Source organism: Gossypium hirsutum, unplaced genomic scaffold, assembly GCF_007990345.1.
Source record: "Gossypium hirsutum isolate 1008001.06 unplaced genomic scaffold, Gossypium_hirsutum_v2.1 scaffold_27, whole genome shotgun sequence".
Lineage (NCBI taxonomy): Eukaryota > Viridiplantae > Streptophyta > Magnoliopsida > Malvales > Malvaceae > Gossypium > Gossypium hirsutum.
This window is the reverse complement of record NW_024402771.1, coordinates 255,498-267,909: the sequence shown is the minus strand read 5'-3', so window position 1 is coordinate 267,909 and position 12,412 is coordinate 255,498. Positions and strand designations below refer to the sequence as shown.

Sequence of the window (12,412 nt, the reverse complement as noted above, 5' to 3'; positions counted from 1 at the left end):
ATTTCTATTGTGTCAGATAGAGACCCATGATTTACATCGCGATTTTGGAAGAAATTGCAAGAAGCTTTGGGTACCAAGCTGCATTTTAGCACTGCTTTTCACCCCCAAACCGATGGTCAATCTGAACGAACAATTTAGATACTCGAGGATATGTTGAGATGTTGCGTCTTAGAGTTCTGTGGTTCATGGGAAAGATATTTGCCTTTGATTGAATTTGCTTATAACAATAGCTTTCAATCAAGCATTAAGATGGCACCTTACGAGGCTTTATACGGTCGCAAGTGCCGTACCCCATTATTTTGGACTGAACTTAGTGAAAGTAAAATCTTTGGGGTTGATTTGATTAAGGATGCCGAGTAGAAAGTCCGAGTAATTCACGAAAGTTTGAAAGCCGCTTCGGATCGTCAAAAGTCGTATGCGGATTTGAAAAGAGAAGACATTGAATATCAGGTTGGAGATAAAGTATTTCTCAAAGTTTCACCCTGGAAGAAGGTGCTTAGATTTGGTCGTAAGGGCAAATTGAGTCCGAGATTCATCGGCCCGTACGAAGTATCCGAACGAGTTGGACCAGTTGCATACCGATTAATTTTGCCCCCTGAGCTTGAAAAGGTTCACGACGTCTTTCATGTTTCGATGCTTCGACGCTATCGATCTGATCCATCGCACATAATTAGCCCATCAGAGGTTGAAATTCAAGCCGATATGAGTTATGAAGAAGAACCGATGCGTATCCTAGCTCGTGAAGTGAAGGAGTTGCGAAACAAAAGGGTTCCGTTAGTGAAGGTGTTATGGCTCAAACACGGGATCGAGGAAGCTACTTGGGAAACTGAGAGCTCGATGAAAGAACGATACCCAAACCTATTTACCGGTAAGATTTTCGAGGACGAAAATTTCTTAAGTGGGGGAGAGTTGTGACAGCCCTAATTCGACCCTAGTCGGAATGTGGTTTCGGGACCACAAAACCGAGTCATAAAATTTAGTTAAAATTTTATTTGCATATCTTATATGTGTGATAGTACTTGTACAAAAATTTGATGTTTTAATTTTATATTAGGAATGTGAATTTTGCTTGAAAGGATCTAGTTGAAAGACTTGGAAAATTATGATAGGTAAATAAGGACCAAATAGTATTAAAGTGGGAAAGTGTTGTCCTTGCATGTCAAATTAGCCAAACTAAAGCATAGTGGCCGGCCATGCTATGGGTGGAAACATGTCTCCAACATGTTATGCTAGTGATGTATGTTAAGAAAAATAAAATAATGAGCATGGTGATTAAATAATGAAAGGAAGGGTGATGAAAAAAAATAATATGGTCTCATCCATACCCCCTTGTTGCCGTGAATTGAAGAAAGAAAACAAAAAAAAAGTGTTCATTCTTGAACATCTTTGGCCGAATAGAGGAAAGAAAGGAAGGGGAAAAGCTTGAGAAAATCGGCTATGGTGGTTTGCTAGACTAAGGTATGTTTGATGTTGTCCTTGAGATGCATGCATGTTTTAGTAATTGACTTGAGTTCTAAATAGCCCATGTTCAAATCTTGAATCTTGTTGGTAACATGAGCAATCGGTCATGAGAAAGTGTTCAAGAAATGGTTGTTGTTCATGTTATTTGGATGAGAAATGGTGAGTTTTGTTGTTTCATGTTAAAGTTAGGTGAATGATGATAGAGGAGTGTTTGAACTATAAAAAGAATCGGCTACCTTGTTATGAGCTAGGGCCGAATGTGAGTTTGGTTGTGTTTGAATATTACATGCTTGGTAGAATGGTGGATGAAGGTGCCGAATGTATGTTGGATTGATAGAGTCTCCAAATTGATTTTATGTGTGTATGCATGACCAAATATACGTGGTCACATGAGTAAGGAAATGAGTTATTTGATATGTGGTAAAAGTTAAGTACTAAATCGAAGGTTGCTAAAATTGCCATTTCTTTAGCCGAATATGTGTTTGATCAATGAAGGAATTGTTGAAGAATATAGGTGAACTTGGTGAGAGTATTCGGCTTAGTGTATAAATGATATAAAGATTTTAGGAAATTGTTTTGGTTAGGTGTATGTATGATTAAGTATATTCGGCAATATACTTAAAGTGGGTACATGATATTACATTATAATTATTGAGCTTAAGTATATGGATATGTGTATATGTGGACATATAATGACATTTTGGTTTGAAAATTTAATGATATGTGATTGCCGAATGTGATAAATAAATTCATGTTATTGGGTTAAATATTGAATACTCTTATTTGTATTATTTAAGCTCAAGAACCTAAAGGAGAGGCGTCCAACAAGGGGAAATCGAAGGTCATCGAGTAGCCGACTCGGAATTATTTTACCCAACATAAAGTAAGTCATTAAGCATATAGTTGGTATTAATTCAAATGGTCATAACGTCTATGTAATGATGCTGAATGGAATGAATAAATATATATATGCATGTACGTATGTGATGATGAAAGTGTTGAATGAAAAGAAAAGAGGTGAGATGTATTGAGTTGTTGATCTCGGCACTAAATGTGCGGGTATAAACAAGTATGACCATGAGATTGGCACTAAGAGTGCGGGTTTAAATTGTGCAGCACTAAGTGTGCGAATTGACTATGTAGCACTAAGTGTGCGAGTTTGACTATGTAGCACTAAGTGTGCGAGTTTGACTATGTAGCACTAAGTGTGCGAGTTGACTATGTAGCACTAAGTGTGCGAGTATGATTATGTAGCACTAAGTGTGCGAGTTGATTATATAGCACTGAGTGTGCGGACTTAATAAATATTCTTGAATCATTATGGACACTAAGTGTGCGACACTATTGAGTCGATCACGGATAGCGGATCGGGTAAGTATCTTGAGCTCATGGCTAATAGGTGCTATGTCTATATTTGGAGTTGAGCTTGGTAAGTTTGAACCCATGTGACGAATATACTTGAAGTCACGTACATAAGATTTATCGTGGAATGGGTGAAAGGCCGTTTAGTTGTATGATTGTAACGAAAATAAAATGATTTATGAAAATGCCTCGAATATTCTATTGATGAGTATATGGAATGTGAATGCATGATTTGGTATGAGATTGAACCGATAGGTCGGAGGAACTATGGTATGGTTCGGTATGGATGGAGTAACTAGCCTCGTTCCATTTTGTTTCCTCTTGTGATAATGTTATTAATGGATGGTAGTGTATTGCTTATGACTTACTGAGTTATAAACTCACTCGGTGTTTCCTTGTCACCCATACTAGGTTTCTTGGACTCGTCTCTTTTTGCGTGGTCGGGCCGTCATCGAAGTCATCACACCGGATAGCAAGTTTTGGTACTTTCTTCTTAGTTGGCTTAGGAGAACATTTCGGCATGTATAGGCTATTATGTTGTGTTTGAACTTTGGTATGTAAACTTTTAGCCATGCGAAAATGGCATAAATGTTCGGTTGGGTTTGGTTTCATAACGTTAGGTCGTAAATCTTGATAATTCGACCTTTTTTATGCCATATGTCATGGTTGATTATTTTGGTGTTAAAATTCATGATATGGCAATAGTGTAGTAGGGGGATGTTTGACAATGATTAGCCTTTGGCATGGCTAGTCATGATCATAATTTGTGATATGTATGATGAATTACTAGTTAGATCAAGGAGAAATCACGATATGGGCATAGTTGCTTTCGTAACAGATGCTGGCAGCAGCAGTGATGTGAGATTGAAAAATCACTAAAAATAGTAGGAGTGGAATTAATTGATGAATAAATTATGTAATCGAATTTCGATGAGTCTATTTTCATATAGAAGTAACGAAAAGATCATATGGACAGTATGTTAAGAGATACTCAGGTTCTCGTGGGACAGGGCCAGAACGGTTTCTGGATTCCCTGCTCCAATTTTGGAAATTCATTATAAATTAACCAGAGATAATTAGGAGTCATACCATATATTTATAGATTCCTCTCTTAGTCTAGTTTCTATAGAAACAAACGGCATCAGTATTGAAGCTCTGTGCAGGGAGATATCCAGGTCGTAATGCGCAAAGGTCAGTGTAGTCGATCCCTGTAACATGGGAGATTTTGACTAATAAACTGTACTAATTTGCCTGACCAAAAATTCTAGAAAAAAATATGTAGATGGGAATATGAGTCTAGTTTCAGGGAAAATTCACGGAACTGGATTTCGAGTTCCAGAGCTCAAGATATGATTTTTAAAGCGACTAGTACGCAGATTGACAGCTTGTCTGGAAAAATTTTAATAAGTGGTTTGAAGTCTGTTAACACCTCGTGTTCGACTCCGGCGACGGTCTCGGGTTCGGGGTGTTACACGATGCATGTCCCAGACATGTCTTACACTAGCACAACTCTTAGTCGATGCATCTCACAGACACGTCTTACATTGGCTATCTCTGTCGAGGCTAATGCATGTCCCAGACATGTCTTACTCTGGCACTCATAATATGGATGAAGCATGTCCCAGACATGTCTTACACTAGCCCTCGTCAGGATGCTGATGCCATGTCCTAGACATGGTCTTATACTGGCGTACAAATCACCCAACATCTTAGCTTAAATATCCAATTCATATCTTAAAGTTATTTATAGCACAACTAGGACTCATATTTTCCATACAAACTCAGCATATAACACAAATAAATCCATGGAAAGATCCTAAACTCTTGACTATTTTGTAAGATATCACCCTCATTTGAAAGCTCATGCTTCTAGGGTCTCAAAAATATAAAAATCTTGAAGAAAACTCATTAAAATCACTTACTTATGAGTGCTTTAAGTTGCCACAAATTTTTTAGCTTTCAAACCCCCATTAAAATCATCTTTTCTTATTTTATTACTATATTAGTCAAATTAGCCATCAAACCCAACCAAACTTGGACTTTTCAACCAATTTGTTTCCCATGGCTGGCCAAGCACTCTAAAAAGGGCCTAATTGCCCTTTAAATACTTAAAATTTTGATTCTCTAGCTATTTAACACATTTGAGTGCTAAAAGGTAATTTTTGCCTTTTATACGATTTAGTCCCTTATCGCAATCGGGCTTGAAAACATTAAAATTAACTCACTAAATTTTTCATGCACTAATATAATCATGATATAATATCATAATTATAATAAAAATAATTTTTCTAACTTTGAATTTGTGGTCCCGAGACCACTGTTCCGACTAGGCCCTAAATCGGGTTATTACAACATCAGCCAACTGAACTTGTCCTACTGCAGCCCAGTAGATGCAGCGGCCCGTAATTAAAGGTCGGACCTAAAGTATTTGGAAAAGTTCTTCTTAGGGCCTGATGGGGAATTGCAGGAAAAGGTGGCAAATTTTCGTGGTAGGACCCGAGGAAGATGACGCTCTCTTCCTTTTCTTTGAAGTAGGGACAACAGCCTTTTTACCACTTGAAGATGACATGGTACCTGCAATTGGAAACATCAATTCGTCTTGATAAGTAGACAGTGTAAAATGCGACTAAAGTTGAAGAGGGAAAATCCATAAATATGTTTAGCCACAACTACTATGTTTAACTAAAACAATAAGTTCAATGGCATACTTTTGTGGCATTAGCATGGTGATATAAGGAAAAATGGCAAACAATGGAATGCAACATACTATATGAATGAACAAAAATGTCAACACAAGAGGCATGAATATTTCAACTATCCTAACCATGTCTATTCACTTCTAACTAATCAAATGGAGTAGAGAAATCATGTAATAAGTAAGAATTTGAACATGAAAAGATAATAACTACTCTAGATATGAAATGTGAGTGATAAAGAGATGAAAAGAACATAAAAAAATGAGTGCAATTAAAGGGAAATGAGTAAAAAAATGCTAGAAATGGGAGAATGAGCGTCAAAAATGGAGTTGGAGGCGGCGCACGGGCGTGGTAGGGAGGGCGTGTGGACTTGCAGTGGCTAGGGTTAGGGGTTTTTAGGTGAAGAAGACAATGAATCGTGCATCCTATTTATAGATTTTGGGGCACACGGCCAGGTAACACGCCTGTGTTCCCCAATTTCAGCCTGTGTGATTTGCGAAATTTGAATTTGGGTGCATCTGACACTTGTCCCACGCTAGTGTTCCTTTGGGCGTGTTCGTGCACACGGCCGTGTTGCATGGCCGTGTCTGGCGTTGTTTGCTTCTTCAACGCCCGTGGTAATCTAATAGGTTCGACCACGGTTGCTTGGCACGGGCGTGTCGCACGCCCGTCCTATTTTGGCAGGTTCGTCAACGGCCATGTCGCATGACCGTGATGATTTTTCGTAGCCCGTGTTGGGGAAATCTTTGCCCTATTTTCACACGACCCTAAGCACGCCTGTGTGCTTGGCCATGTCTGTATCGTAAACCTGTATTCAAGAGTTCTGTTAGTAAGTTAGGTGTCAAACACTAAAATTGAAAGAAGTTAATACAGTTAGTGCTCGGGTTGCCTCCCGAAAAGCGCTTATTTATTGTCTAAGCTCAACTTACCTTTCCATTGAATGGTCATAGTGGTTCGAGGAGTTTATACTCCTCATTCCTGCTATCATTCTCATCAAAATAAGGTTTCAAACGGGTGTTGTTTACCTTAAAAGTGCTGAACTTGGGATGACGTACCTCGATTGTACCAAATGGGAAAATGCTAAGTACCGTAAGGGGGATTTCTTCATTCGGTTTGGTAGTGACAATGTGAGGATCTGCGGCATCTAATAATACTTTATCTCCAACCTTAAGTTGATTTGGAAAGTTATTGAGCTCATTTTGGCGTAGTTTTGGTTTATCGTGTGTTTTCAGTTTATGCGTCCACCATTCATCTAGCTCCTCGATTTGTAGCCTTCGATCTTCATGAATAGGTTCTCTACAATTTATTCGGAATGACTCATGTACTTCCTTCAGACTCATTTCCTGTAAAGTAGGTGGCACCATATTGTCAGTTTTAGTAGAATGGTTTAGACGATCACCTTCAATTTCTGATGTATTGCCAGAATTTCGAGCTTGAAGGGTGATTGTTTTGTCTCCCACACAAAGTGTGAGCTCACCTTTGCCAACATCAATAATCATTTTAGTAGTTGCTAAAAAGGGTCATCCTAAAATCAAAGGAGTGTTACTATCCTTCTCTATGTCTAGAAAAATGAAGTCAACGGGAAATATAAATTTATCGATTTTAACTAGCACATCTTCAATAATACCCTTAGGAAATCTTATAGTTTTATCTGCTAATTGAATGATCATCCTAGTCTGTTTGAGTTTCCCAAGACCTAATTGTTTGAACATTTTGTAGTGCATGATGTTAATACTAGCCCCTAGATCAGCTAATGCATTATTAACATCTAAACTACCAATTAAGCAAGGAATCGTAAAACTCCCTGGATCTTTTAGTTTGTTGGGTAGTTCATTTTGTAGAATAGCTGAGCAAATTGCGTTTAGCTCCACATGCGACGCCTCGTCCAACTTCCACTTATTTGCTAAAAGCTCCTTTAAAAATTTCATTGCGTTTGGCATCTGCGATAGAGCTTCAATAAACGGTAAGTTAATATGTAAATTTTTTAAAAGTTTTAGGAATTTACCAAATTGTTCATCTGAGACGTCTTTCCTTGTCGCGTTCGGGTATGGTACATGAGGTTTATATTCGACATTCACTAATTTATTTTTATTATGACCTACCTCACCTTGATCTCTGCTCACCACAGTTTCTTGCCTCGGTTCTGGCTCAGGCTCAACGAATCCTTCTTCATATTGAACATTAATCGCGTTGAGTTGTTCCCTTGGGTTGGGTTCAGTATTACTTGGCAAGCTACCTTGTGGTCATTTGGAGATTAGCTTGAAAAGCTGGCCTATCTGAGTTTCGAGCCCTTGGATCGACGTTTGTTGATTTTTAAGTGTTGTCTCGGTGTTCTAAAAATGAGTTTCTGACACCGAGATAAATTTAGACAGCATCTTCTCAAGGTTCAGTTTTTTTTCCTGCTGATAGGGTGGTTGTTGAAAACCCGGAGAATGTTGTGGTCTTTAATTTCCTTAACCGCCCCACGAGAAATTGGGATGGTTCCTCCAACCTGCATTATAAGTCTTACTATATGGGTTATTTTGGGATCTAAAGTTAGTGTTACCGATATATTGGACTTGTTCCTCCTCGATGCTAGGGTTGAAGGGGTTGATACTCTGTGCATGCTCCTCCTCCATTCGTCTCGCACCTCATTATTGGATGTACCTGAGTAGAACCAAGTAAACCATCAATCTTTTTATTTAGAAGTTCTACCTGGTTTGACAGCATAGTAACCGAACCGATGTTATAAACGCCTGCTGTTTTAGTTGGCTTAGTCCTTATGACTTACCACTGATAGTTATTCAGTGACATCTCTTCAATAAATTCGTAAGTCTCTTTAGGTGTTTTGTTGTTGATGGTTCCCCATGTTGCTGCATTAATCATTTGCCTTGTCGAGGGTTTACACCATTGTAGAATGTTTGAACTTGCAACCATAGAGGTAATCCATGGTGAGGACACCTTCGTAGTAGGTCTTTGTATCTCTCCCATGCATTGTAAAGAGTTTCTAAGTCCATCTGCACAAATGAAGAGATATCATTACGTAATTTGGCTATTTTAGCCGGCGAAAAATATTTTAATAAAAATTTTTCTGTCATTTATTCCCAAGTAGTAATTAACCCTCGTGGTAACGAGTTCAACCACTGTTTAGCTTTGTTCCTCAATGAAAGAGGGAATAACTGAAGACGAATGGCATCGTCAGAAACGCCATTAATTTTAAATGTATCGCAGAATTTTAGGAAATTTTCCAAAAGAGTGTTTGGATCCTCATCCTACAAACCATGAAACTGAAGAAATTGCTGTATCATTTGAATAGTGTTAGGTTTTAGTTCAAAATTATTTGCAACAATAACAGGCCTAACTATACTTGACTCAGTTCCTGTTAAATTAGGTTTAGCATAATCATACATAGTACGAGGAGTAGGATTCTGATTTGTTAGTTTAGCAGGTATCGCAGGAGGTAGCTAATTGTCTTGGTTTTCAGCCATCTCCTTGGTTGGGGTTTGACTATCGTCCTCTTGCTTGTTCTCTATGTATCTTAAACTTCACCTTTTTTCTCTTTGGTTTCTGCGAACTGTGCGATTGATTTCTTCATCAAAAAGTAGTGGTCCTGATGGGTTTCTTCTAGTCATAAACTATAATAACATGCCAAGAGAAAGAAAAAGTAAATTAATAAATAATAAAATAAAGTAAAATTAACTTGTAAGAAAAATAAATGGCTAAAGTAATAAAAATTGAGCGTTCCTAATATCTTAGTTCCCCAACAATGGCGCCAAAAACTTGACCGCAATTTTCATGACAGGTAAGTTTTATATATTTATAATGAATTGTTCTTGAAACTAACTATTATCACGATGTAGGCAAGTGTACCTATTGAACAGTAGTATAGTTTTAACAAGACCGGATTGTCGAACCCAAAGGAACCAAAAGTACTAGTAATGGCTGTCTTTTTATTATCTAGCCTAAGAATAAGGGGGTTTGTTTTAACTAACTAATTATCGAAACTAAGAATGCACGAAAAATAGAATTGGGGAATTACTTGTGGAAAATCGGTTGAATTAAGATAATACCTAAGGAAGAATCCACCTAGACTTCACTTGTTATTCTGACTCCGAATCGGATGATTTATTCATTTAACTTGTTTCGTAGAGATCCCTAAGTTATGTTATTATCCCTATTCAAGACTAATAACATCTAATCCCTAGATTGAATAATTGAGACTTTTCTCTAATTAACACCCTAGGGTTGTATTAACTCGATCTAAGGATCCCCTTATTAGGTTTCACCCTAATCTGACAAAATCTTGTCACCTTATCTTTAGGCGCGCAATCAACCCCGCTTAATTATGACAAATGTACTCTTAGATAGGGTCTATTCCTCCTCTGAATAAGAGCTTATCTTGAATTGTATCCTGGGATATCAAAACAAGAATTGAGAACACATAATTAAGAACAAGTTAAATATTTATCATACAATTCAAAAAATAATAACAAGATTCGTCTTAGGTTTCATTCCCTTAGGTATTTAGGGGATTTAGTTCATAACTAAAAAGGAAAAAATCTCAGAAGAATAATGAATACAAAACATAAAGAAAACCTAAAACTCCTGAAGGGAAATTGAGGGGAGATTTTCAGTCTTGATGGTGAATCCGGCTTCTGAGATGGATCAATCGGCTTCCCTTGAGCAGTTCCCTGCCTCTTTTTCTCTCTGTCTCCTTTTCTTCCTCCTCTAGGGTGTATTTATATGCTTTAGGATGCCTAAAAGCCCTCAAAATTAGCCTCTTTTGAATTGGAACTAACTTGGGCTTGGCAAGGACACGCCCGTGTGCGATTACTTCAGGCCGTGCTCGAGCCTGTTAGAATAGCACAGACATGTGTTCTGCCCGTGTGAGGAAGTCTAGGCCGTATTGATTTCGTACTTTGGCCCATTTTCTCCTTTTTTGGCCTGTTTCTTGTTCCTTTCGCTCTCCTATGCTCGCTTAAGTATAAAACATGAAATTAAAGCATTAGGACATCGAATTCACCAATTCTGAAGAAAAATCATACATAAAATGTGTTCAACATGGGGTAAAAATATGTATAAATTACGGTTTATTAACATGTTTACTTATTAAAATCTGTTTAATCGTTTGAATTAACATAAGGATATGTTAAGAGATGAATGGATTTGTGTAGGTGAATATGTTCATAAGTTAGCAAATTATCGAGTTGCCATGAATTTATTCGTAGCAGCATAAGCATGAGGTTAATAATTCTAAGTTAAAGGAATGTAATTAAATCAAAACAATTATGTCATCTTGATTAAATCATATTTTGACATCATGCATTTGAGATTTATTTCTTTAGCTACTTAGTTTAAAATCTTAGTTTTTAATCACCCTCTTCAATAAAATATTATTCTTCACCAAAGTGTTTTAAGTAACATTCATAAATAGTTCTTTTCATAGTCCCGGTGGGTACGGTAACTCGACATTTACTTGTCACTTTATTATTTGTTGCGATTGTGTACACTTGCACATTTTCGTCGTTCCAAGTTTTTGGCGCCATTGCCGGGGATTGTTTTAAAAAGTCATTATTTGTAAATTTGTTAGTTTTGCATTTTGGTTTAATTTTCTATTTAATTTTTAACTTAATTAAATTTTCTGTGATTATTTCAGGTATTTATGAGTATTGACCGAATTATTGACCTACTCTTTGTAGACCCTGAGATAGAATGAACTTTCTGACAGTGAAGAAGATAAGCAAATCAGAGGAGGATCGAAGAGATGAACTTCGAAAATCCAGTCCAAAAAAATGGAGCAGGCCCTGCTCAAAATCCTATCCTTATTGCTGATGATAGGGATAGAGCTTTACGATAGTATGCCGTGCCAGTATTTAATGATCTTAATCCGAGTATTAGGAAACCCAAAATTGAGGTACAATAGTTCAAGCTGAAGCCAGTCATGTTCCAGATGCTTCAGACAATGGGCCAATTCAGTGGAATGCCTACCGAAAATCCTCACCTACACTTAAGACTATTTATGGAGGTGAGCGATTCTTTCAAGTTACCTGGAGTACCCAAAGGTGCATTACGATTGAAGCTGTTCCTATATTCACTAAGGGACAAAGCTCGAGCCTGGTTGAACTCATTGCCATCGAACTCAATTTCCACATGGAAAGAGTTAGCAAAAAAATTCCTTATGAAGTATTTCCTGCCTAGCAAGAATTCTAAGTTGAGGAACGAGATCACTATTTTCCAACAAATGGATGATTAGTCCTTGTATAAGGCATGGGAAAGGTACAAAGAGTTATTACAAAAGTGCCCTCATCATGGAATCCCACATTGCATCCAACTTGAGACATTTTATAATGGTCTCAATGCTCACACGAGGATGGTAGTGTACGCTTCTACTAATGGCGCTCTCATTTCTAAGTCTTATAATGAGGCTTATGAAATCATTGAGAGGATTGCCAGCAATAATTACCAATGGCCAACCAATTGAGCAATGTCAGGAAGACGAGTTGCTAGAATACATGAAGTAGACGCTCTTACTTCACTCACATCTAAATAATCTTACTACTAATGGGTCTAATAGTTTTACAGCACAACCATCTAACCAATTTGAAAATATAGCTTGTGTCTATTGTGGGAAAGGACATTAGTTTGAAGAATGTCCATCAAACACAGAATCCATGTACTATATAGGTAATCGGAACCAAAATCGAGGAAGGCAAGGACTGCAATCCAATTTTTATAACCCATTGTGGCGAAATCACCCCAATTTTTCCTGGAGTAACCAAGAGGCTTGAACCAGTAACACTTACACCCAATCTAGACCAACCCAGCAGCCTAGTTTTCCCCAACAAGTTCAGAAAACAGCTTAGGTTGAATCATCCAATAGCTTAGAGAATTTATTAGAGACATAGATGGCAAAA

General features: G+C 37.5%; 2 non-coding genes across 2 annotated transcripts; one reads left to right on the top strand and one right to left on the bottom strand.

Moving 5' to 3' along the window:
- The first annotated feature begins 8,441 nt into the window (after positions 1–8,441).
- On the top strand, positions 8,442–8,547 carry LOC121226120 (small nucleolar RNA R71). Its single transcript, XR_005923997.1, has one exon. It is a non-coding gene; the product is annotated as a small nucleolar RNA R71 (small nucleolar RNA).
- A 3,159-nt stretch (positions 8,548–11,706) lies between these two features.
- On the bottom strand, positions 11,707–11,813 carry LOC121226116 (small nucleolar RNA R71). Its single transcript, XR_005923994.1, has one exon. It is a non-coding gene; the product is annotated as a small nucleolar RNA R71 (small nucleolar RNA).
- Positions 11,814–12,412: the final 599 nt, after the last annotated feature.